Source organism: Neovison vison, chromosome 13, assembly GCF_020171115.1.
Source record: "Neovison vison isolate M4711 chromosome 13, ASM_NN_V1, whole genome shotgun sequence".
NCBI classification, from domain to species: Eukaryota; Metazoa; Chordata; class Mammalia; order Carnivora; family Mustelidae; genus Neogale; species Neogale vison.
In genome coordinates this window covers 108,587,105-108,611,438 of record NC_058103.1, presented here as the reverse complement: position 1 = coordinate 108,611,438, position 24,334 = coordinate 108,587,105, and the positions used below count along the sequence as shown (strand labels likewise).

Genomic DNA, 24,334 nt, shown 5'->3' with positions numbered 1-24,334 from the left:
GGCAGGGCTGCTGTTGACCATCTTGAGGCTGTGAATCTAAAAATGTTACATGGGTGATGCTTTCACTCGAGGTGAGATTTGGAGGCCCACGCGTGAGCCTCTCGCAGAACCCAGACTGGACCCCTCCGGCTGGGCCTCAGGGTCGGAGGCCCGGGGCACCGTGTGGCTTTGCTAATGGGGCAGGGTGGCAGCCTGGGCCCAGATTTCTGGAATCCTTCACCCCTGCCCCTGCCTTGGCCGGTTCCTTTTGACACGGACGCCTCCTGTTGCACGGTTCTGGTTCTTTTCTCAGCAGAGTTCCATGAGGGTTAATGGGCTGAATTGTCCAAACCCTCGCAAGATAATTTTTCTCTTAATTGAATTCTTGGCTCTTGCGAATAGATTGAAAAATTATGTTGAGGTCTTTTGAAGGGGAAAATGCTCCGAAATACCATGCTGTCTTAAAGGAACGAGAGAAATGACAGAGCATGAAGTTTTTAGAGTCTTTGCAATGCGCAGGTTAGAGATGTGAGGAAAGAACTCTTGATGTTGCTGTGTCATTCTGTGACGGTGACAGCGACAGCTCTGAGGGAGTAGGCCCCCCCCTCCCCGAAGTTCCATAGTGATTCACTGGTTTTCAATTACGGCATGGTAATTACAAATGACAAGAAGTGAAAGATGGTTTTGTTTGTTATAACAATAAAAAGTCTGGGAAATCGTCTGTTTGGGGTTGTTATAACTGAGACTGTTTTTTTTAAAGCTCTTCTTGGTGATTTGCCTTAGTTTTTGTTTTTTTGGTTTTTGTTTTGTTTTGTTCTTTTGCTTTTTTTGAGATTTGCTTTAGTTTGGGGGAGAAGATGGAAACTGATTTAATTTTTTGTTGCTTTGAGAGGATGTGTGTGTATTTTCACATCTACAGTTCTTTCTGGGCAGCCGCCTGGTGTCCTCACTCCAGGCTTTTCTGGGCTGTTGTTTCTTGGGGGACATGCTAGGAGGCTACTGAGTAAGATGATTCTTCTTTGAACCCCGCGTGTGTTCACCACCTCCAGACCTTGCATCAAAGCTCGAGTTAACATGGGTGATAATGAAGGGTACTTGAGGAAGGGGTTTGGGGCATGTTTATAGTGATTTAAATATAAGGATAGTTAAGCTTGTGCCACACCTGGGAGGCAAGGGGTTTTGTTAGAAGCTTCTGCGTCCACTCAGAGACACTGGAAGCGGGGAAGGGAAGCAGGGTAGGTGAGTGGAACAGAGATAATCTGTAGAAACCTTGCCTGTTGCATTTTTACCCTTTCAAAGGTCAGTATTGGATGTTAGTTTACAGCATTTTCATTATGTCCGTTCAAGAAAGATAACTTTATTGACCCGTACCGGTCTGTGAAAGAAGTAACAGGTGAGTTCACCAAGATGCCTATCATGGGCAGAGAACATAGGGTTTCTGAGCACCTGGAAACCCACACAAAGGGGTTCCTTGTAGCATCCAAAGGGGTGCATGCCAGCTTTGCCCCAGGTCATTTTCTACAAGGTTTTCGGCATCTTTTCCTGAAAGGACAAATCTGATCATGTCAGCCTCTGCTTAAAAGCTCTCTTGGCTCACCATTGCCCCAGACATAGGTTCAAAATTATTAGTGTAGTAGGTCCTTTCTCTGTCTAACCCTGTCTCCGGAAAACACCGTATTATTTTAGTCCTTTCACCTCTGTGCACATGTGGACTGACTTCCTTCCAATTTTCTGCCTGACCATCTTCTCATCCTTTAAGACCCTCCCCAAGTGTCCTTTCCCCTGTGATGGTGACTGGGTACCTCCCTCCTCTCGGTGGGGTTAGTGGCACCCTTCCATAGGGTTTTGGTAGCTCCCTGCTTATTCCTCTACTGTAGTTTGTAACATACCATGTTGTAATTCATCCTGTCTACCGACTTCACTAGACTCTGAGCTTCTTCAGCCAGGGATCATTTTTATCCCCCCTCTTTTTTTCTCTAGAGTGGGAGTGGCAAACCCAAGTACCTCAGGGCCCAAAAGGGACATAAATGAGTGGGCCTCTGGGTGTGTTGTTGGGGTAATAGTAGGGCATGGTGGAGACTGTGGCAAACTAGGAAGTGTGTAGAGTCTTTGCTCTAGGGTCAGTTGGTTCTGTGCTGCTGTTGAAAGTTGTTAGTCAAGGGATCCTGGGTCCATGTTGCAATCTCTCTCTCTCTCTCTCTTTTAAAGAAGCCAGATATCTGGATGTTGATGTGAGATTTCCTGGCTTTTAAATCAGCAGGAAGAGAATGGTAGGGGCCAAACTCGACCCATCAGCATGTTGACAGCATGTGTGTGATCCTTGTCTCTTGAGTTTAGCACAGTGTCTGGCACACAGCTACGTCTGTGTGGTGTCTGATGAGTGAAAGTAAATGGAAGACAAATTCTCCTCTTGAGTAGATTATCAGTCCCTATGGCATGGTTCCTGTTGGGTTTTCTTCAATGGTGATGTGGAAGGTCTTTTAAGAAACCCTGCTATGACTCTGTGAATCTCTGTACCTTGCTTTTGTGTTTCCATGCAGTTTCTTTTTTTTTTTTTTTAAAGATTTTATTTATTTATTTGACAGAGAGAAATCACAAGTAGACAGAGAGGCAGGCAGAGAGAGAGAGAGAGAGAGAGGGAAGCAGGCTCCCTCCTGAGCAGAGAGCCCGACGCGGGACTCGATCCCAGGACCCTGAGATCATGACCTGAGCCGAAGGCAGCGGCTCAACCCACTGAGCCACCCAGGCGCCCCTCCATGCAGTTTCTTAAAGAGCATCACGATTGTCTCTTTGTGACAGTTAGCGTTTGCTTCTGAAGGTGGTTGCTGAACAAATGTGACAGAATCATATCTAATGGAAAAAATTACGTCAGTCTAGTGGACAGAAGCTGCCTTTTTATTAAATGATTTACATGTGGGTATTCTAGAATAGAATTTTAAGATTATTCTATAACAGAATTTTAAGATTATTCTATTAACTACTTGGAGGAGAGTGAATTAAATATATTCTTAAATACATTTAAAATATATTTAGTGAAATAAATATATTTTTAAACTTGGTAGAGTGTCTCTTAAATGTGTGTGTGCACAAGCCTTTAACCTTTTCTTGCCCCAGGGGAGGAACACCTCCCACCACTGTGACTAAAAGACTTACTTGGTAAGTCTTAGGAGGCAGCCCAACTGTCTGGCATTAGTGTTTCTGATTTTTGCCAATGTCCTGGGGCCTAAAACCCCTTAAGTGCTATCTTATAGTTGTCAGATAACAAATATTTCATCCTGGCCTGAGCTTGAGCACTTAAAGTTTTACATTTCTGCGACATTTGGTGAAAACTGTCAGGTTATGTTACAGACATTTTACAGGTATTCCGAATAGGTACTCTGTAAGAGTGGTTTGTGTAGACTTAAGCAGCTACGCCTTTTTAAGAACAGGTTGACTGCTTCCCGGACGAGAACTCACCAAGTGCTGTGGTTTGGGGGGATTTCCTCAAGCAGAATGAAGCAGATCTTTCCCTCCAAGCCGTGGTGGTCTGGGTCACTGGGTGAGCTACTTGAGTTCTCCTCCTGTAGGGAACTGGATCTTCATGTCTGTTGGAAAGGTGGGTTCTGTCAAAGGACATTCTTTCAAAGGACCTTTAAGGACTTTGACACCATATTTCCTGACATACTTTTTGGGTTATAAGACTTGTTCTAGTTTTGAAAAGGAGATGTCCTTTCTGTCCTTGAGTCTGTGGCCTTGGCCGGGACCGAAGCGAAGAAATGGGCAGTGAGTGGGGTTGTGAGTGACTGCTGTCTGAGAGAAAAATGAAGCGCGTCTAGAGCATTAGTTTCTCCTTCCCACCTGCAACTCCTTGTGCAAAAGAGAAGGGCAAATGGTTTAGTGTTTTCAGGTTTTCCAGAGAGTGGGCTCAGCTCAAATGTCCAGTTCCTCCACGAAAGGCCGCTGGTTGCTTCTTGGGCCTTACCATTTCCAGGGACCTGTGAATGCTGGAAATTTTGTCCTGGGTTTTATCTCCCCTGTCATACTCAGGACTGTCGTCATTTCCCATCTGGCATTCCTCATGTGTGTGGCATTTACTTGGAGGTCAGTAAATGTTTGTGGATCACAGGAATAAACAGACAAAAGGGGAGATTCCCTTTGAGTCCTGACAGTCCTAAAATGTTAGACTGTTTTGGGGTCTCATGGATGAATTCGAATGGATTCTTGTGGAAACGACCAAATCTTGTCTGTGGAGAGCACTGTCATCATGTTAGTGTCGATCTTCGAAGGACTAATATGTGTCTAAAAGACACAAGCCTTTTGAGGGTGTTGAAGGAGCCACTTTTAATTTTTTATTTTTTATAAAGTTTTTTTTTTTTTAAGATTTTGTTTATTCATTTGACAGAGATCACAAGTAGGCAGAGAGGCAGGCAGAGAGAGAGGAAGGGAAACAGGCTCCCTGCTGAGCAGAGAGCCCGACATGGGGCTCGATCCCAGGACCCTGAGGTCATGACCTGAACCAAAGGCAGAGGCTTTAACTCACTGAGCCACCCAGGCGCCCCGCCACTTTTGTTTTTGTATTGTGTGGTATGACTTCTGGGCCAGGAGGCTGTTTTACGACCCCAACAGACAGCAGTTAAGCGACAGATACCTCTGTTGTGAGTGGATGAGGGGAAGCGGAGGGACGATGAAGATGTGTGGCAGACTGTCGCCATCCTTCACTTCTCCATTTGTATCATTTGTAAATCGAGCATTTACAAATTTACTTACCGAACCATGGCCAAGTGCAAGGTGTTATGAAGGTTATGAAGATAAATCAGATAAATGTACCTTCCAGAAGACTGTAGGGGGGAGAAGTAACACTTGAGCTGACTACAGAGTAGGAAAGAGCAGATGCCCCAGACATCAAGTGCTGTAGGAGGTGGCTTGTGCTCAGGAGAGGCAGCGTGTAGGGCAATGTGAGTGGTGTTCGAGCGTGGAGGCCGAGCACGCCCGAGGTACTGAGTCCAGCATATTCAGCACCTCGTAGGTGGGAAAATGCGACTCGGGTTTGGGCTGGAGCCTTGTGGAACAAAGTCCCAGATCCAACACGTGGACCGTATTTGGATCCCAATTCAAACAATCCAATAGCAAAAACAAACACACACACACACACACACACACACACACACACTCTCTCTCTCTCTCTCTCTCTCTCTCTGGATTTGGGGCACCTGGGTGGCTCATTGGGTTTAAGCTTCTGCCTTCGGCTCCGGTCATGATCCCAGGTCTCTGCTCAGCGGGGGGCCTGCTTCCCCCTCTCTCTGCCTGCCTCTCTGTCTACTTGTGATCTCCGCCTGTCAAATAAATAAATAAAATCTTAAAAAAAAAAAATAGAAAGGAAATCACTGGAGTCATTTAAACACTGTCTCTTTATTTAAGGATATTAAGAAATAAAGTAACCAAAAGTTTTAGCGGTGACAATAGTGTTATTCTTTTTAAGAGTCTGTTATCTTTTAAGGAAATTTACTGAAGTATTTTTAGGTGAGATGGTAGGCTGTCTGGAGAATTTGCTTTAAAATAATCCACTTGGGGAAAGTACGATTAGTTGTATGTTGCTATGTATCAAAGCTGTGTGATGGATAAAGAGCTAATTCTACTATGTGCTCTACTTTTGCTAATGTTTAAAATTTTTTATAATAACACACCTTTTTGGTTTTGTTTTTTTTTTTTTTTTTTTTTAGAACACAAAAAGACTTTAAGATAGAAAAGGTAAGGCAGAGAGGGATAGGAGGACTCATTGAATGCCTTAATGCCATGACACTGAGTGGTTTTCAGTTGGGGAGGGGACATTTACTTGGTGTTTGTTCCAGGGACCTAGGACAGGCTTTCCTAGCCACTCCACGAGGGTGGGGGCCACTCCTGGTAGACCGGGACGGCTTCGGGTGGGAGAGGCGGGCGATGACGCAGTGCAGAGACGTGAGGACAAGGAGCCAGGTCCAGGAACAGGAGAGCAGGCACAAGAGCACTGGATTTGGTTTAACGAATGATATATTTGAGAAACTTCTAGAAGCAACCTGTTTTTGCATTCACATATTTATATACAGATCTCTGTGCTTTCATCTTGTTTTGCTCCCTAGAGTGTCTGTCATTCTAACATTACGTCCACGTTTTAAATTTTATAACGCTTACATCAATTTTATTCAAACTCAGTAATGTTGCAACTTTTTCTCGCCTCCAAAGCTGCCCTCAAATTAGGACTTCGTGTTTGTATTTCACCGAACAATCTGGAAATGTCGCTCAGTCTTACAAAAAGGAAGACATGCTTCAGTGCTCTTTCCTGTGTCATTTCTAGATTTTTCTTCCCTCTTTTCTTACAACCTATAAACTGTTTCTTTAAAAGCAAAAGGTTGGGCCCCCCTGGGTGGCTCAGTGGTGGAGCATCTGCCTTCTGCTGAGGTCATGATGTCAGGTTCCTGGGATCGAGCCCCGCATTGGGCTCTCTGCTGGGTGGAGAGCCTGCTTCTCCCTCTCTCTCTGCCTACTTGTGATCTCTCTCTCTCTCTCTCTCTCTCTGACAAGTAAATAAATAAATAAATAAATAATAAAATAAAAGCAAAAGGTCAGCAGAGGGTCAGATGGCAAAACCACTGCTAATCTCTGGATCAATGGAATTACCTCCCTTAAAGATAGGGTTGTTTCAGGGAAAAATCTCATTTCTGTTTTCTCCATGGGAGTCAGGATAGTGAGAGAACCTGTAAAAAATCCCTATTTCCTCAGCCTGCTACCTTCAGGTACTCCGCTCACTCTGCACCACCGCTGTTGAGAACAGAAGAAGTGGCAGGGCTGCACTTGGCTGGGTAAAGGGAAGTATCTCTTTTCCACCGACTCACGTGTGCCCAGGGGGGCCTAGAACTCTCCATCGGCAAAAGTGAAATGGGGAAGATTCAAGGTTAAACAAGGTCTCCTTTCATTTCTCTTCTCTCCAGTTTTTTTTCCTGAAGAAATGACTCTTTTTGTCATTGCATTGCTCTTTTACATTCTGTATTGATTAAAAACTAGTTGAATAGGGGTGCCTGGGTGTCTCAGTCAGTTAAAAGCCTTCGGCACAGTCATGATATCAGGGTCGTGGGATCGAGCCCCGCATCAGCAGGGAGCCTGCTTCCCTCTCTCCGTCTGCCTGCCTCTCTGCCTGCTTGTGATCTCTGTCTCTGCCAAATAAATAAATAAAATCTTAAACAAAAAAAAAAAAGCTACATAGGAGGCATGGTGTGATGTCCTAGCATGTTTGTTTGGGAGCCACCGTGTAAGCCCTAGATGCGCCCCCTCCCCACTGCGATTCTGACCCCAAGTGCGGGGGTCGTTGGTGAACAGGACATCTCTGCACTTCACTCCCGGTGCTTTAACCGAGCTGCCAGATTCACTTGCTGTGTTTGTGGAAGACAGAGTAAGAGTCCCAGAGACAGCCATTCCCTTCTCATCAAACGTGGGAGTATGCTTTTGCCGTGTCAGTCACTGAGAGTTCAGAGGTGGGCGCGCCATGGTCTCTAGCTTCGAAGATCGTTTACAGTCTTGTAGGAAGAAAGCCTTGCAGGTAAGAGGATGATGTTTTGGTGCTGTGGTTGAGTCGCAGGCAGGTGGGGAGAGCAGGAAAGTTTTACTGCTTTGGATGGCAAAATTCAGGAGAGAAGCGGCACGTCTATCCATTCTGTACCCGGACACCCTAAGTGTCTCCTGTGTACCAAATACTTAAGAATTAGAAGTGAAAAAGAGAACTTCCCTCCCCCAGGACCTTTTCAAGCCTTTCTGGACATTAGCATCCCTTGAAGCTGCTATCTTTGTACACAGCAACTTTTAATAAACTCACAGTTGACAATTAGAAATGCTGGACATTTAAATGCCCTAAATGCAAGACCAAAAGAACGTTGACCTGGGAAAGGAGCTAAAGTAGATTGCATTTATTTAAGGAGTTAATTAGATTCCAGTTGCAGTTAAGATTTCCAGAGGGGAGGACCTCATAAAATAAAGTGGTGGGGCGCCTGGGTGACTGAGTGGTTAAGCCTCTGCCTTTAGCTCGGGTCATGATCTCAGGGTCCTGGGATCGAGCCCCATGTCGGGCTCTCTGCTCAGCGAAGAGTGCTTCTCCCCCGCCCTCTCTGCCTGCCTCTCTGTCTACTTGTGATCTCTGTCTGTCAAATAAATAAATAAATAATCTTTTAAAAAAATAAAGTGGTTACAAGGAGGACCTCGATTTCCTGGTTCGGACAGCAGCAGTAATGGAGCTCTTCTCTTGGGAATCACGAGTGGATTTGGCTGCTGCTCTTCTGTGGAGAGCATCCCAGCGCCGGAGGAAGAAACGATGCCGGATTGCATTAGGAAGGTTCCTCACACAGGGGTGGGTAGGACATCCGCCAGGCTTTAATGATGGTACCTCGAGGCTTCATGGGTGTGGTTAAGCAGGAGGGCGTTTTCCTGAGGCTCCAGTGGGAGGGGTGGTGGAGGCAAGGGTTTCAGGACACCCGGAGCACTCCGATGACCCAGAAAATCGCAGTGAATTCTCATGCAGTGTGAAGAGAAAGTGTTGAACCTTAATTGGGTGGGGAAGGAAGTAAAAAAAAACCTTACCTTGGCCTCAGGAAGGGTGACACAGCAGCCTAGTCTACAAGTCATGCTGTCCCTGCCTTGCCTGCCTTGTCCGTTTCCCATGTGTACTGAGGCTTGACCGGAGGACGAGGCTCAAGTAATTCAGGAGATGTGACATTGGCCTCAGTTCCTAATCTTGGGAGTGGGTTGTTGATCTAGCCACCCAAGTGTCCCTACGGTTGCATTTTTAATGGGGTTTTTATCTTCCCCTCTCTCTGCTGAGGGGCAGAAAGGGAAAGGAGCCAGATTGAGAGGGGGCCCCACTTTTTTGGGAGGGCGGGTGAGGTTTTGCTCTTTGCCAGTACTCGTTGCTTGGATTTATAGTCTGTGTCCATGAGCAAGTGCCTAAGTGTGGATAGGGACCTTGGATTGAAGGGAGAAGTTTGCTCCATGGGTGGTGAGGTTTGTAGGAGGAACGTTCACATTTGTTTCTTGTCTGCTAAGGTGGTTCAGTGTCTCAGTGCAAGAAATGCCTTCATGCATTATAGAAGTAGTGAGAATTTCTCTGTGGTGTGCTTGCCTGTCTCCCCAAATGGGAGGAATATTTTGAGGTCTCCGAGGCATCCATGGACGCTACCGGGAGCTCAGATATGTCAGTGAGACAGGAGCAGTAGCCTCTCACTGAGGGCCAGTAACCAGATGCGTGTCCGGGCATGAATATGGTCAGCCCATGGACTGGGCTGGGTAATGAGAGGGTCTCTTTTCAATAGCAGGGACTGTTGCAGCCACTGGAATATTGCAAGTAGTTAAATCCTTAACATCTGAAAGTAAAAACACTTTAATTTTATTACCAGAAATCCTACTTAATTTGTGTTATACTTTCCCTGATCCTCTATACTCTCTCTGACCCTCTAAACTCTGCCTGATGAACATTTTTCTAAAGATCTGCCAAGATCATTAAGTAGATTTCTACTTGGTGGAAAAATTTGGCACTATTATTGGATCACGTTAAGCAGAAAACGGAAGATGTCATAAGCTTTAAGTCCATTAGAGAAGGAGCAGTGTGGACACAGAAATAGGTACAACATCCAAACAAACCCGGATATACAAGGCCGTAGTGGTAGCCAGCCTCTGAGATGACCCCCGGTGACCTGGGCTTCCTGGTACTCTTGCCCCTTCGTAGTCCCCTCCTGTGTTGAATAAGGCTGATCTGGGTGACCAGTAGGAAATGGTAGAGTATGACTTCCAAGGCCAGGTTATAAAAGACACTGTAGTTTCTTCCTTGCTTCCTTTTGTGTCACTTTCTCTGGGGGAAGCCAGCTACCATGTTGTCAAGACCCACAGGCAGCCTGTGAGAAGTCCCTTGCAGTGAGGGACTGAGACCCCGTCAACAGTCATGTGAGTGTACCATCTTGGAACTGGATCCTCTGGCCCCACTCCAGCCTTCAGAGGACTGCTGTCTTGGCTGGCATCTTGACTACAATTTTATCGGAGAACCTAAGCCAGAACTCCCTAACCAAGTCCCTTTGAGATTCTTTACCTTCAGAAACTCTTTGAGCTAGTAAATGGTTAGTGTTATTTTAGGCTGCTGAGTTCGGGGACAGTGTGACAGTTTGACAGAGTTTGACAAAGCCATCTCTTCTGTGTCGCTTTTCCTAGTAGCCTCCTGACTCCAGCAGAAATACAGCCCCCTGCCACAGTGCTACCCTACTTCTTGTGTCCTTGGACCGTTCCTGTTAGGTCATAGGTCGTTCTCCTCAACTGGAAGGAGGGACCATCTTACCCTTTATATTTTTGACACTTTGTGGAGTGCTCACTAAGTAGTCTCCGTGTGAATGAATCAGAATGTACAACAGCAAAACAGAATACCAGCTTAAGGAGAGGTTGGGGTTCTAAGTCTGGGTCTGCTATGGACTTACAGAAGTTTTCTGGTCCTTGTTTTTTATTGTAAATAGAATACCATTTGTATTAATAGAAACAAACCCAAAATGAATGCATATGTGTATATGCTTCTGCAGGTAGGTATTCAACTTGTGCAGGTATTCAGTTGCTCAGGAAAGATACAGAGCAGTAAATGGTGATTGCCTTTGGGGCCAAGCAGGTAGATGGAGTGAGAGGAAATCTCTTTAAAAATTGTATATAAAACTTTTCATACCGTTTGAGTTGATCCCATGTACATTGAAATGGGGATACAGATCTGTGCCTCTGCTAGGTGGGACACAGGAACCCCTGAGTTTAGTGGGAAATGATTACTTTTTGTCCCTGGGGTCTCTGTCTCTGCCTTGTCCTTCACCTTCCGTCTGCTGCCAGGGTCCGTGGCTTCTGCGCCCGCGGCTTCCCTTCCACTGGCTCATCTCCTTCCCCATGGCCGCCGCCGCAGTTCAGCCTCCTTACGGTCAGCCTGGGTGGTTGGTGATGCTCTTCCTGTTTCCCCTCCTGACTCGGCCCCTCCCCATCACTCCCTCCTGCTGCAGATGCAGCTGCCCCCCCTGCAGCCCCCCCACCCACGGCTTCCCTCCTGCTACAGAGTGCTGCATAAGCTGCCTCTCCCCTGCCTTTTTGGCCCTGGTCCTCACTGTTTTCTGTGTTGAACCCAGCACCAGTCACACTAAAGCATCTCTGTTGCCTCCAGAAAACTGTGTGTTTCTGTCAAACCCCTGTGCCCCCAACAGCATTGCTTGCCGCCTCTGGGCCTTTGCTTTGAGGTCCCCTCCAGTAGATAGAGTAGAGACATGGGCTTGGTCTCCACTGTTTAGCAGCAGGGAGATCCTTTTTTGGGGGTACCATATTTTATTTTATAAAGTAACATTGCATTTTTTAAAAAATTCAGTTTCTGTGCACCAATCAGCAAAATACCCTCAATTTTTCTCCTCCTCCCTATCTTTGTAATTCCTGACCTCTTTGGGAGGTAGTCTGTGTTGGGAGTTCTTAGCTGGGCATGATTCTGCCCACATGCCCTGAAAGACATTTGACTGCGTCTGGAGACATTTTTGGTTGTCACAACCAGGGCAAAGCTGTTGGCATCTGGTGGGTGGAGGCCGAGGATGCTGCTAACCATGTTGCAGTGCACTGGACAGGCACCTTCACCATGTGTTACTGTTGAGAGCCTGGAATCTGCATGTCTAGTATGTGTATGTGAGTGTGTGCGCGTATAGATTCTTTGCTTTTTACACAGATGAAGGCTGTGTGACCTTACGCATGGCAGGTGAGCGATGACTGCATCCTTTGGCAGACCACATCTGTCATCCCCAGAATCCTCCTCTCTCTATGGGGAAAGCAGTACTAACAGAGCCTGTCTCCCAAAGTCATATGTAGTCTGGCGTCAGTCTGTCTTTTCTGATTTGCTTTCCTTTGTCCTCCTCCTGGACTTGCCCTGTGTCCCCTTGGCAAGCCCTTGCCATAGGTCCCCTGTTTCAGGTCATGTTAGTTGTCTGTCTCCAATGCCTCTCCTGCCCCAGACCCCCTCCCTGTCTCTGCCAGTTAGAACCCCGCTGTCGCTTTGGACTGAGCTCATACGTCCTCTTCCTGTGGTCTTGTAGCTGCTGCCCCTTTTTTTTAAGATCCCCAGAGCCTCTGTCCCTCTGGGAACATGTATTGTTTTGCCTTGCCCCTAGCTGTGTATTCACTAGGCATCATGAGAAGTGAAGGCATCCAGCATTTTATTCAGAAATACAAAGGGGCTGATTTTGTCCCATGTAGGTGGGCCAGGAAAAGGGACTTCCCCAAGAGGGCATGAGCCATGGACATGTCTTGGGAGCATGAAAGTCAGTGAGGTGACTTCCAGGTGGGAAAGGGCATTCTGGATGGAGGGAACATCATGAGCTGGAGATAGGACACTCTGGGGTTGTTGTCTCCTGAGACTTTTAGGGATACCCATTTTCCCTGTTCATTTTGCTATCCTCCGTAGTCTCACCCTAGGCAACTGATAGATGTGTTTGCGTGTTCATGTACTTCCTTACTCAACAAAATATTTTTGAGGGCTTCTATATTTGCCGTGAATGGATTGAGGCGTATCGTCGGTGGCAGATGGATCCCAGGAGAAAGCCATTGGAGGGGTAGGTGTCCTCTGCAGCGATGAGACGTGACCTAGTGAGTTCTGAGCTACCGATTAAGTCATGTGTTCGTGGTGACCACACGCTCGGATCCTGGAAGTGTGTGTAAGCACAAGTCAGAGGCAGATGTAATGGAAAACTCCTCCTGCCCCAGGGATCACTGGGGAACAGAACTTGTTGGAGCTAGCATTGTTCGGCTGGTTTCATGAGAGACCAAATAAAGGGCAAGATGTTCGTTCCACAGGGTGATTGTAGCCGTTTTCGTCGTGAAGAACAAAGTTAATGCTGTGTTGTTGGCAGCGGGTAGGAGTTGGGTGGGAGAAGGGGCTGGGGAGAGGTTGGTTCCTTTCCTGGGAAATTGCCAAGTCGCAGATGGGCCTTATCCTCAGGGAATTACAGACGGAGGGGAAAATATGGCCAAGGGCACATATTTCTCCTTTGAACACTTCTCCTCGTTTTCTTTCTTTTTATTAAGATTTTTTTGTTAAATTTCTGCATATGTTTCTCAAGTGTGTGGTCCAGAGAAGGAATATTGGCTGCGTCTGGATTTAGGGAAACTCTGAGTCCACTTGCGGTTAGAAAAAAGGGCTGGATGTGCATCAGAGACTTTTGGGAACAAGACAGGAGAAAGTCAGGCAAGTAAATGGCAGAGCTCAGAAGAGGTGGCGTTGAGAAGGATCTGAAAGTATTTGGGCAGATGTGGCATAAGAGGATGTGAAAACTTTGCCTTTTCCATCCCTGCGTTGCCTAAGAGCCTAAAGATGTGTGTCCTGCACCAGGAGAAGTGTGGCCAGATGACTAGGCAGACAAGCCTCTGATGCCTGCATATCCAGTTGGAAAGCATGGAGTTCTTCATGGCTTTGGAGCAAGAGCCAAAGCATTAAAAAGCTCTGGAAAGTAGGCATTGGGGTTGTCCTCCAGAGTCTGTTCGAGGAGGTCCCTAGAGCCAGCTGGGTTTATAAATAGGACTCTGGACTTGAGTCCAGCATGTGCCAAATCCAAAGGAGCGGTACACTGTTGGAATCCCACACGCTCTCTGATCTACAGGGTCCTCTCTGCCTGGCCAGGTGTTTTCCTTCTTTGTCTCTCAGCCCCTGACTTTGTGCAAGGAGCAGATTCCCACTGCTGCTTTGGGACTTTGTGTCTTGAGACTCCAAGCTGCTGGACGCCGACCTGGCCTGCTCAGCTTCCTGCTCCCCATCCTGTTACAACCAGTATCCCTTATAGCCCCAGCTCGCTGCCCTTCCCCGTCTCTGTCTCAGTGACCCTTCCGGGCAGAGGCAGATGCATGCGCCGTGTACCGTGAACTTTCTGCTGCTGAACTGGGGAGAAAACGTGGCAGAGATGGTGACCTCTGTGGCTGGCTTGGGCCCCGTGGAGAACCAGGGTTAATAATTTACTGTACCTCTTTGCAGCCACCAATGTTGACCTTGACACAACTCTGGTGGAAATGAGTCAGAGCCTGGCCTGGCATTGAGCTAACAAAATAATATGACCCAGAAATAATTTCTTGTTGAGAGGTGGCTGCTGTCTCCGTGTTTACAGTGGACATACATCGGTCATGACTGTGTCCAGCAGGGGACAACTGTTTGCTCACCATATTCATGGTGTCCATGAGATAAAGATGTCATCCCAGGTCAGGAGACCTGGCTTCATGTGGAGCCACTCCTCTTGCTAGAGTACAAGAGCTACATTGAGAGCTCAGTGGGAAGGCAGGGGGAGAGGCTCCCTGCCAGCCTACACCACACAGCCTTCATTTTAAATTCATAGCCCCTTTTCTTCCTTTTCTTTTTCCTTCCTTTGTTCCTCCCTCCCTCCCTTCCCTCCTTCCTTGCTACCTACCTTTCTTCCCTCCTTTCCCCCTTCCCTTCCTTTCTTAAGATTCCATTTATTTATTTGTCAGAGAGAGAGAGAGAGAGAAAGAGCACAAGCAGAGGGAGAAGCAGGCTCCCCTCCCCGCTGAGCAGGGAGCCTGATGCAGGGCTTGATCCCAGGACTCTGGGACTATGGCCTGAACTGAAAGTCAACCCACTGAGCCCCCCAGGCATCCCCAGCCCCATTTCTTGAGCAGGTCTTAATCTTTTACTGCAGGTGCTAGGTGAAGGTAAAACTGCGTAAACTTCCTAATGTCAAGTCAAAAAAGCATGCCTGCTTCTAGAGGCACTTTGTTTGGGAGTGGGGGAGCTCTCACTGTAGAATTTGCTCTCTCCCCTCCCTGAAATGAAAGCAACCTCAAAGCAATAAAGAAAACAGGATTAGAAGTTCTAGTTAGCTCTTGGATAAGCCTAGGCTGCTAGCAAATACGTGGGGAGCCAGAGGCAGCCTTACTTGTCAGGGAGTGGTCCAAATGACCACGTGTTGGGTCGCGCTCTCTGAAGTAGGAATGCAGTTATTTCCCTATCCAGAGCTGCACGATGCCCTAGCCGGCCAGCTGCCCTTCTCCTTCCCCTAGACCTCCAGGAAGGCACCATGACTCGGTTAGAGATGGTTCCAGCACATCGTGTTTGGTTCCTGGTCATACTTTTTCTAGCACACTGGCTCACCGTTGTCTGCAGCCAACCCACACGGACTCTGTAAATACACGTGGACTTTTGGGGAAGGCAGCTGGGCCAAGACGGGAGCATGTGGAGGATGGGACTGACAAACACAGCAAGCCAGAAAGAAGGAGAGGAGGAAGAGGAGGGAGCTAGAAGGGGCAGGACTGGGGATGGGGCCAGGGCCCAGCTACAGGGAAAATCAGCATTAGAAACGGGCAAGAGGGACAGTTGTCAGTTGGAAGTGTGATGGGCGCAGTGAGGTGCGGTGGAGGCGGGAAGGAAGAAGGATGGCAGGGGAAGGGGGTGGCAGTGGTGTGGATAGGAAGTTGGGGGGCTGGGAACATCAGGACACGAGAGACAGAGGAGTCGGGAGTTTGAGCCGTGGTCTAGAGGGTAAAGGGAGGAAAAATGACTGAGAGACCCAAGCAGGGCGGCAGAGGATGGAGCCTAAATGAGCTCGGTGCCATCCCGGGCAGGATTTCTGCCCCAGGGGTCCTGGCCCACAGTGATCCTAGGTGCTGAAAAGCCAGTGTTGGCTGCACTGCGATGTTAAAAACATGTGGTTATTAAATAAAGGGCTTTGAAAATAAAATGGGAGGTGTGAGAAGCTAGAAGAGGATAAATGGACCTTTTGTCACCCAAGATGGATAGCCTCTGCCTCCCGATTGTAGGGACTGTCGGTAGCATTGAGCCTAGGTGTGAAAATATGCATTGGATTTAAGGTTTTAAGGAGTTCCAAGTGGCATTCATGGGTCTGATGAAGCTAGGACTGTAGTCCCAATAAGTGGTAGCAGTCTCTTTTGGTCTTTGAGTGGGAGTTTAAAGAGACACCCCTGGAAAGATATCAAAAGAAGAATTTTAATGATTCACACTTAAATACTCACTTTTTAAAAATTTATATTCCAGCCGAGAATTCATACAGCCTTTTCAAAAGGAGGAGGACACATTCTTGGTTCCCAGTGGTCTGTCTGTAGCTTGAGGCATTGCTCCGTGGGTCTAGGAACTTGTTCCTACCAGCTGGCTTACGCCCATTTCCCTTCCTCATGAAACCAACTTTCTTTGATATGTTCTCAAGAGATTTCTTCTTCCTTCCATGTCATTTCTTGATGAACAATACTGTAACAGCTTTCCTTTTGTATCTAGACATTATCAAATCAACCAATAGTATCCTATTAGTTCTAAATTTTGCGGGGGGGGGCTATGGATTCCTTGGGATTTTCTATATTGACAACTACATCATCTGGGTTAGTTTTATTTCTTCCTTTCCGATCTGTATGCCTTTTTTTTTTTTTTTCTTTTTCCTGCCCTACTATGCTGGCTAACACTTCCACTACTCTGCAGAGGAAGAATGGTGAGCATGGCTATCTTTGCCTTACTTCTGATCCTAACGGGAAGGCATTCAGTCTTCTACCATTAAATCCAGTGTTATTTATAAGCCTTTTGTAGGTGCTCTTTATCAAGTTTAGGATGTTCCCCTCTAGTCAGAGTTTTCTGGGAGTTTTTATTTTTGTTTGTGGTTTTTATGAATGGGTGTTGCATTGTGTCAAATGCTTTTTCTGCGTCACTGATCTGACCATGTGATTTTTCTGCTGATTTGCAAACATTCAACCAGTCTTGCATTCCAAAATAAACTCCACTTGGTCTTAGTGTTTCATTCTTTTTATATATTGCTGAATTCTACTTGCTGTTATTTTGTTTAGGATTTTTGTGTCTATACTTGTAAAGGATATTGGTCTATAGTTATGGGGTTTTTTGCAAATGTTCTTTTGGTACCATTTTTGTCTGGTTTTGGTTTCACAGGGTAACACTGACCTCATCAAGTGAATTAAGAGTGTTTCTTTCTCTTCTGTTTTCTGGTAGACATTGTGTGGAATTCATGTTTATTCTTTTTTAAACACTTGGTGGAATTCTCCAGCAAAACCATGTAGGCCTGGAGATTTCATTTTGAGAATTTTTAAATTATTAATTCAATTTCCTTAATAGATATGGGACAGGTAAATGATCTGTTTTATCTCGGGTAATCTGTGGTAGTTTATGCTTTCGAAGAATTGGCTTATTTCTTCTGACTTGTCAAATTCACGTAGATAGAGTTGTTTGTAGTATTCCTTTTGATGCTTGCAAGGTCTGTGGCAATGCCCTGTTCCAATCTTGATATTACTAATTTGTATTTTATCTTTATTTTCTCATTTTGCCAGAGGTTTGTCAATCTTACTGATCTTTTAAAAGAATCAGCCTTTTGTTTAATTTACTTTTTTTCCTGTTGTTTTATGTTTGAAGTTTCATTGATTTCTGCTTTTATCTTTATTATTTCCTTCCTTCCATTTGCTTTGAGTTTATAATGTCCTCCTCTTTCTAGGTTCTTGAGGTGGCAGCTTAGATCATTGAATTCAGACTTTTCCTCCTTGAATTTTCCCCTTAGCACAGATTTAGCTGTGTTTCATAAATTTTGATATGTTGTATTTTAATTTTCATTCAGCTAAATGTATTCTTATTTCTTTTCTTTCAGGGTTTTTTGAGTCTTACATTATTTAGAGGTGGGCTGTTTAACTTCTAAGTGTTTGGGTATTTTCCTCTTGTCTTTTCTTTTGATTACAGTCGAATTCCATTGTGGTCAAAGAACACACTTGCATGATTCCACTTGTTCTGAATTTGTTGAGATTTGTTTTATAGCCCAGGTTATGGTTTATCGAGGTATAAGTTCCATGAGTTCTTGAAAAGAATGTATATTTTATTAGAAAAGGACTTTAAAGATTATTTATTTATTGAGAGAGAGAGTGAGCGAGCATGAATGATGGGTGGGGGAGTGGGCAGAGGGAAAGGGACAAGCAGACTCCCCACTTAGCAGGGAGCCTGACGTGGGCTGTATCCCAGGATCCTGGGATCATGACCTGAGCCGAAGGCAGATGCTTAACCCGACTGAGCCACCCAGGTGCCCCAGAAAAGGACTTTAAAATAGTAAATATAGATAAATCTGGGGGTCAAAAATAAATTTTTTCTTTTTCCTGGGCAATGGATTGTTTCTAGTTGGATAAGCCACTCAACCACTCACAGCCTTAGTTATATCATCAACAGAATGAGAATGCATCCTTTTTATGGTTTACAAACCCATCTATATTTGCAAGTTAAAATTAAGTGGTAGAGGATATATAAATTATCATATTTGCCATTTTTCCCATTCAGGTAATAATTTTAAGGAATTTTTCTGTTTTATAGTTGCTTTAGTAAAAGAAATCTTAGAAAAAGCTTGCTTTAAAATAATTTGAATAATGCAAAAGAGCGTATGATAGGAAAAAATAAATATGTTTCTTTTTTAAAAATTTTATTTATTTATTTGACAGAGAGAGATCACAAGTGGGCAGAGAGGCAGGCAGAGAGAGAGGAGGAAGCAGGCTCCCCACTGAGCAGAGAGCCTGATGCTGCGCTCTGTCCCAGGACCCTGAGATCATGACCTGAACCCAAAACAGAGGCTTAACCCACTGAGCCACCCAGGCACCACAAAAATAAATATATGTTTCAGGTCATACTTTTGACAAACACATATTTTCCTCTCACAATATATCTGGAGTGTCTTTCGGTGACTAAGTGTAGAACATCTGCCTTTTCTTTATTGGCAGCAACATAGCTCCCTGGACAATGATTTAGTAAGGGTTTAGCCACCTGCTACCTCTTCTGGTGCCCCAGCCTCATGGAGCCCTAGCCTAGCATTCTCCTTGTAGAGAAATCAGAAAGCTTGCCAAGGTAAGTCAGCAAACCAGGCCGGAGTCAGGAGAGTCAGAATTTGAGTTTATGAGTAGCTGAGTCAGGGGGCTGGAATCAGAGGTGAGGGCGAGTCAGGAGCAGAGCCCAGGCTACTTAGACAAGCTGAGAGGATGCCCTTGTTGGGTCAGCTGCCTTGTTGATACTACAGGACAGGGCTGGGCTCACTTGTGCTGAAGTCTGAAACTTTATCTCCCACAGGGCTTGGCTACCAGATGTGGCCAAAAAATTTGGCCCAGATCAAGCTTCCCTCCCTTTTCTGTATTAAGTTACCTGTCAGAAAAATGTAAACCCAACCTTAGGGTTCTGTGACTTTGTTTTTCTCTGTGGAAATGGGAATGGTATCATTGCAAGGGTCAGGGAGAGGGTGGGGAGGGAAGAAAGAAGGTGGTTAACTAACAGTGAGTAAAAGAGAAACAGGGTTGAAAAGCAAGAAAGACGATGGATGCTTCCGGAAGAAGTAAACTGTTATTATCATGATGTGTGCTTGCTTCTACCTCTCAGGTTAATCTGCCAATCCTCCTCTGCCTCATTTCTACTATCTGAGCCCTTAAACTGGAGTCCCTGCCTGTAGCCATGGTCTGATTGAATGGGTGAGAACAGGTTGTCAGGCATGACCTTTAGACATTCATACCAAATGACCAGATGAGTATTGGAGACATTGAAAATCCAGAGGAGTCAAGGTGTTAGCAGAGTGGTAATTGAGTGAATACTTCCATCTAATTTATTTATTTATTAAGATTTTTATTTATCTATTTGACAGATGGAGATCACAAGTAGTCAGAGTGGTAGGCAAAGAGAGAGAGGAGGAAGCAGGCTCCCTGCTGAGCAGAGAGCCCTATGCGGGGCTCGATCCCTGGACCCTGGGATCATGACCTGAGCCGAAGGCAGAGGCTTTAACCCACTGAGCCACCAGGCACCCCACTTCCATCTAATTTATATTGAATGGGTCCATGTTGAGTTTGAAGGGTCTTTGGGACCAAGGAAAGGTCTTTGGCACAAGAGAGAAACTAGCTGGAGTTACCAATTTTGGTTGGCCCCAATGGGCACTTGAAATAGTTAAATGATCCTAAAGAAGAAGCTGTTTGAATTCTGCCCTAGTTTTATATTCCCACTGAGAGGATATGTTCTAGAACTTCTTACTGATGTCACAGCAATTGTAGGCCTGGCCTTGCTTGCCATGCTTGAAGTACTATGGAGATAATTCACGTCTTTGGCACTGTTTTTCCCAGCGCAGTTCAACTGTTTCTTGGTGCAAGCCAAGATTTTAGCAGAGGAAAGCTTTTGAGTGGACAGACTTAAATACAGCACAACCACACTAAACTCTAATTGCACAACACATAGAAAAGACTAAGATCAGATACCCTATATCATGTGCGTGTACTTCAGAGAAGTTGGGTTGAGTTTGGAAATTCATATATATTATGACGATCTGAACCACCACTCCTTGGAGGATGAGTTTTTCAAGATAATGAGTTCCAAAGAACAGCTTTTCCTTTCTCTTCTTGAGTTTATTTAACCTCCTTAGTTTTCTTTCCCTTGAGTCAACATTACTTTTTTTCAGGTATGCAAAGTCAAAAAAGCTATTAAAGAAGAAGTTTGGTTTATTTTTGTTTCTATGGGCAAGAATGATGCTTAGTGGGAGTATTTGGCATACTGGCTTAGACTACCTTTTTTTTTTGCTTGTTTATTCTGTTGGCTGTCTTTCTCATTCTAGACTACATTTTAAAAAATACTAATGTTTTTAGGAATTTGAAGGTGGTGGTATTCTCTGATAATTGGTAATAATATAATTTGTCATTGGGTGTTACCGAATAAATCTGTATACTTTTTGCTCACATGATTTATATTTTTAAGAGGGCCCAAGGTGGGGCCACCTGGGTGGTTCAGTTGGTTAAGCATCTGCCTTTGGCTCAGGTCTTGATCTCGGAGTCCTGGGATAGAGCCCTGAGTGGGGCTTCCTGCTCAGTGGGGAGTCTGCTTCTCCTTCTCCTTTTGCCCCTCCCTGCTCAGGTCATGTGTATGTTCTCTCTCTCAAATAAACAAATAAAATCTTTAAAAAAAGAGAGAGAGAGAAGAAGGCCCAAGGTTGAGGCAGGTATCTATATGGGACTGGGTGATTAGAACTGTGTTTAGTTGCTAGCTTTGTAGATAGTGTTATTGAGAATCTTGCCTGTACTGGCTTCTTTACTTCTTATAATGTGCAGGTCTAGAATTAGAGGTCATGTGTCCAAATGAACTAGAGTTAGGTCCAAGTCCAGGTGCTGCCAGGTATGAAAATAAAAGCCTTAAGATAGCTTTTCTTAGGGCACCTGGGTGGCTCAGTGGATTAAGCCTCTGCCTTTGGCTCAGGTCATGATCTCAGGGTCCTGGGATCAAGCCCCATATCAGCCTCTCTGCTCAGCGGGGAGCCTGCTTCCTTCTCTCTCTGTGCCTGCTTCTCTGTCTACTCGTGATCTCCGTCTGTCAAATAAATAAATAAAATCTTAAAAACAAAAATAAAAAAAGATAGCCTTTCTTAAAAGAGTCTGCAGTATTCTACAGTCTCTGTGTATACATACAGAGTATATGAAGTGTACAAGTTTTTGTAGCAAAAGATGTTTTCATTTGTTTAGGGTATGTATCCAAGAGTGGCATCTTTGTGTCATATAGTAACTCTATGTTGAAATGTTTGAAGAATTGCCAGACTGATCTTCAAAGTAGTTGTGCCATTTTATATTCCCACCAGCAATGTGTGAGGGTTCTAATTTCCTTACATTCTCCCCAGCACTTATTATTATTTATCTTTTGGATTATAGCCAATGTAACGGGTGTGAAATGGCCTCTATTGTGGTTTTGATTTGCATTTCCTGATGACTCATCTTTTCATGTACTGATTGGCCATTTGTATGTCTTCTTTGGAGAACTGTCTGTTCAGGTCCTTTGCCCATTTTTGAATTGGATTTTTAAAAATTTATTAAATCGTAATAGTTCTTCATATATTTCAGATATTAGTCTCTCTTCCAAATATGTAATTTGCAGATTTTTCTCTCAGTCTTTGGATTGTCTTTTCACTTTCTTGATGCTGTCCTTGGAGACACAAATGTTTTAAATTTTCATGATGTCTAGTTAATTTGTTGTTGTTGTTACTTATATCATATCTAAGAAATCATTACCTAAACCAAGGTCATGATGACTTACTCAGCTAAGGCTTTTATCATTTTAGTTTTATAGTTTTTATAGTTCATTTAAAATCTGTGATCCATTTGGACTTAATTTTTGAGGATGGTGTGGGGTTAAGGTTCTAATGTCTTTTTTTTTTTTTTTTGCATGTAGATATCAGGTGTCCCCTCACCATTTGCTGAAGAGGCTATTTGTACCCTACTGAATGATCTTAGCCCTGTCTGCCCCTTACCACCTAAGTTGTTCCCTGGACTTTAGGTTTGGTGATGAGGCCTGGATGTGAGGAAGTTAGAGCATTTCCCCAAAAGAGACTGTTCAAACCAGAAGGGAGTGAGGCAGCACAGGAAAATTCAACTGTTGTGGAAAATAAAGAGTGCCACCTTCCCGACTGTCCGAAGGTTCCATAGGCACATATTTGACCCTGCTCTGCCTGCAACCTTACTGAGGTCCCTTGGTTACCTGGAGAGATTCAGTGATGGACACGGTTTCTCTGTGGTTGACTGGGCATTCATAAGTGGGCAATATTAGGTAGTCAGAACAGTGGAAAAATAAGGGAAATGAGCTTAAGAAATAGAAAGCAGAGGTTCCTCAGAAGGGCTCTGTGACCTCAGGCACTGAGGTGACCTGAGGAGGGCACTAGATAAACAACTCTGAGGTCCTCTCTTATATTAAAGCTCTCTGTGCTGTCTTCATGCTGGTGTGCTTGAAGATGTCAACATGGTGGGACTTTGCTGTTTAGAAGCTATATTATAAAAACCTACCTGGTAGTGCCAGAAAGTTTGGAAAGACACACACGTACGTTTAGAAAGACACACACACATACACACACGCACGCACACACCGTATTGTTGCAGGTATGGCTAAGGGACTCAGGAGCCAAATGAAAGAGCTCTTGAACGCTTTTGAGCAGTAAGATAAAATAGTATTGGGTATAGAAAATAAATATCCAAGGGTCCATACAAGTACCCATTTGTCCATAAACAAATGACTGAATAAATAAATAAATGAGGAAGAATAGACAAATCTCCCTTACAGAATTCCAAATAATTTATAGGTACTTTGCTTTCAGGCAGGTCATTTAACTCCCTATCCCCTTAAGTGTGAGCTGTACATCGTGGCTTCCTTCCACAGAGGACAATGTGGAAAGAGGGAAAAAGAATAACTCTTTTGGGGGGTGGGGGTCCATGGAGCAATGTGACACACACTGGTAATCAAGGTCAACAACAACAGTGATTGATCACATATACCCTTGGTCTGATGTCATGAGAATGCACTTACTTCTGTTGTCTCCTTCCCCCAAAGCCATAACCCTAGTCTAATTATGCAAAAAGCATCAGACAAATTCCAGTTGAGGGACATTCTGCAAAATATCTGACCTGTACTCTTCAAACCTGGACGGTCTTCAAAAACTAAGGAAAGTCTTTGCAACTGTCCCAACCAAGAGGCCCTAAGGAGACAGGATGTTATGTGGTATCCTCCGTAGAACCCTGGAACGGAAAAGGGGCATTAAGTAAAAACTAAGGAAAACTAAATAAAGTATGGACTTCTGTTAATAATAATAATAATGGATCAATACTGGGTCATTAATTATGACAAGTGTACCATACTAATAAAAGATGCAATCTTAGAGGAAACTGAGTATGGGGTCTGTGGGAACTTTAAATTAGCTAAGTAAACTTTCTCTGATCTGAAACTGTTCTGAAAAATAGATTTTATTTGACAAAGTAAACCTACCTGGGGAAATCTCCTAACACCCAGTTCAGCACCTGTTCCTTGAGGTCATCCTGAACCACCTCTTTTTGATGGCACAACTTTCTCCATTGCACACCCCGTGCACCTCTCTTAGCTCTCTTGCACATTGCACTGTGGTTAACGCACCCTTGTCCACCCTGCTAGACTCTGCCCTCCTCGTTCATGTTTATGCACCCTCTCCGGCACACAGCAGGCACTCACAGGTTTGTTAGCTGATGCAATGAAGGGTTGAGCATCAGAACAAATACTTCATGGATCTACCGTGTGCACGACTGTTTGCTGTACTTATGGTCCTTGTACCCAGAGGTGCCCACATCGTGGCCAAGAGGGAGAAGAGGAACGGATACCGATGCCATGATGCAGTAAGAGAAATGTCTGCTCTTTCTGCCTTCAAGCCCAGCATACATTCACAATGAGATGCTCTTGGTAAAAGTGCTCTCAAAAATGGGGTTCATCCTGAGTGGGGTTCACATGGTACCGGTGACACCAACTCTCCCCTCCCCACCGCACCAGCCTCATGCCCAGGGATTCTCCTAAAGAGGTTTTATTTCTTCATTT

General features: G+C 44.9%; 1 protein-coding gene across 3 annotated transcripts in view; it reads left to right on the top strand.

The window, feature by feature from the left end:
• CGNL1 (cingulin like 1) overlaps nt 1–24,334 on the top strand; it is a 162,471-nt gene that overhangs the window by 82,806 nt on the left and 55,331 nt on the right. The gene's annotated exons all lie outside the window — the stretch shown is intronic.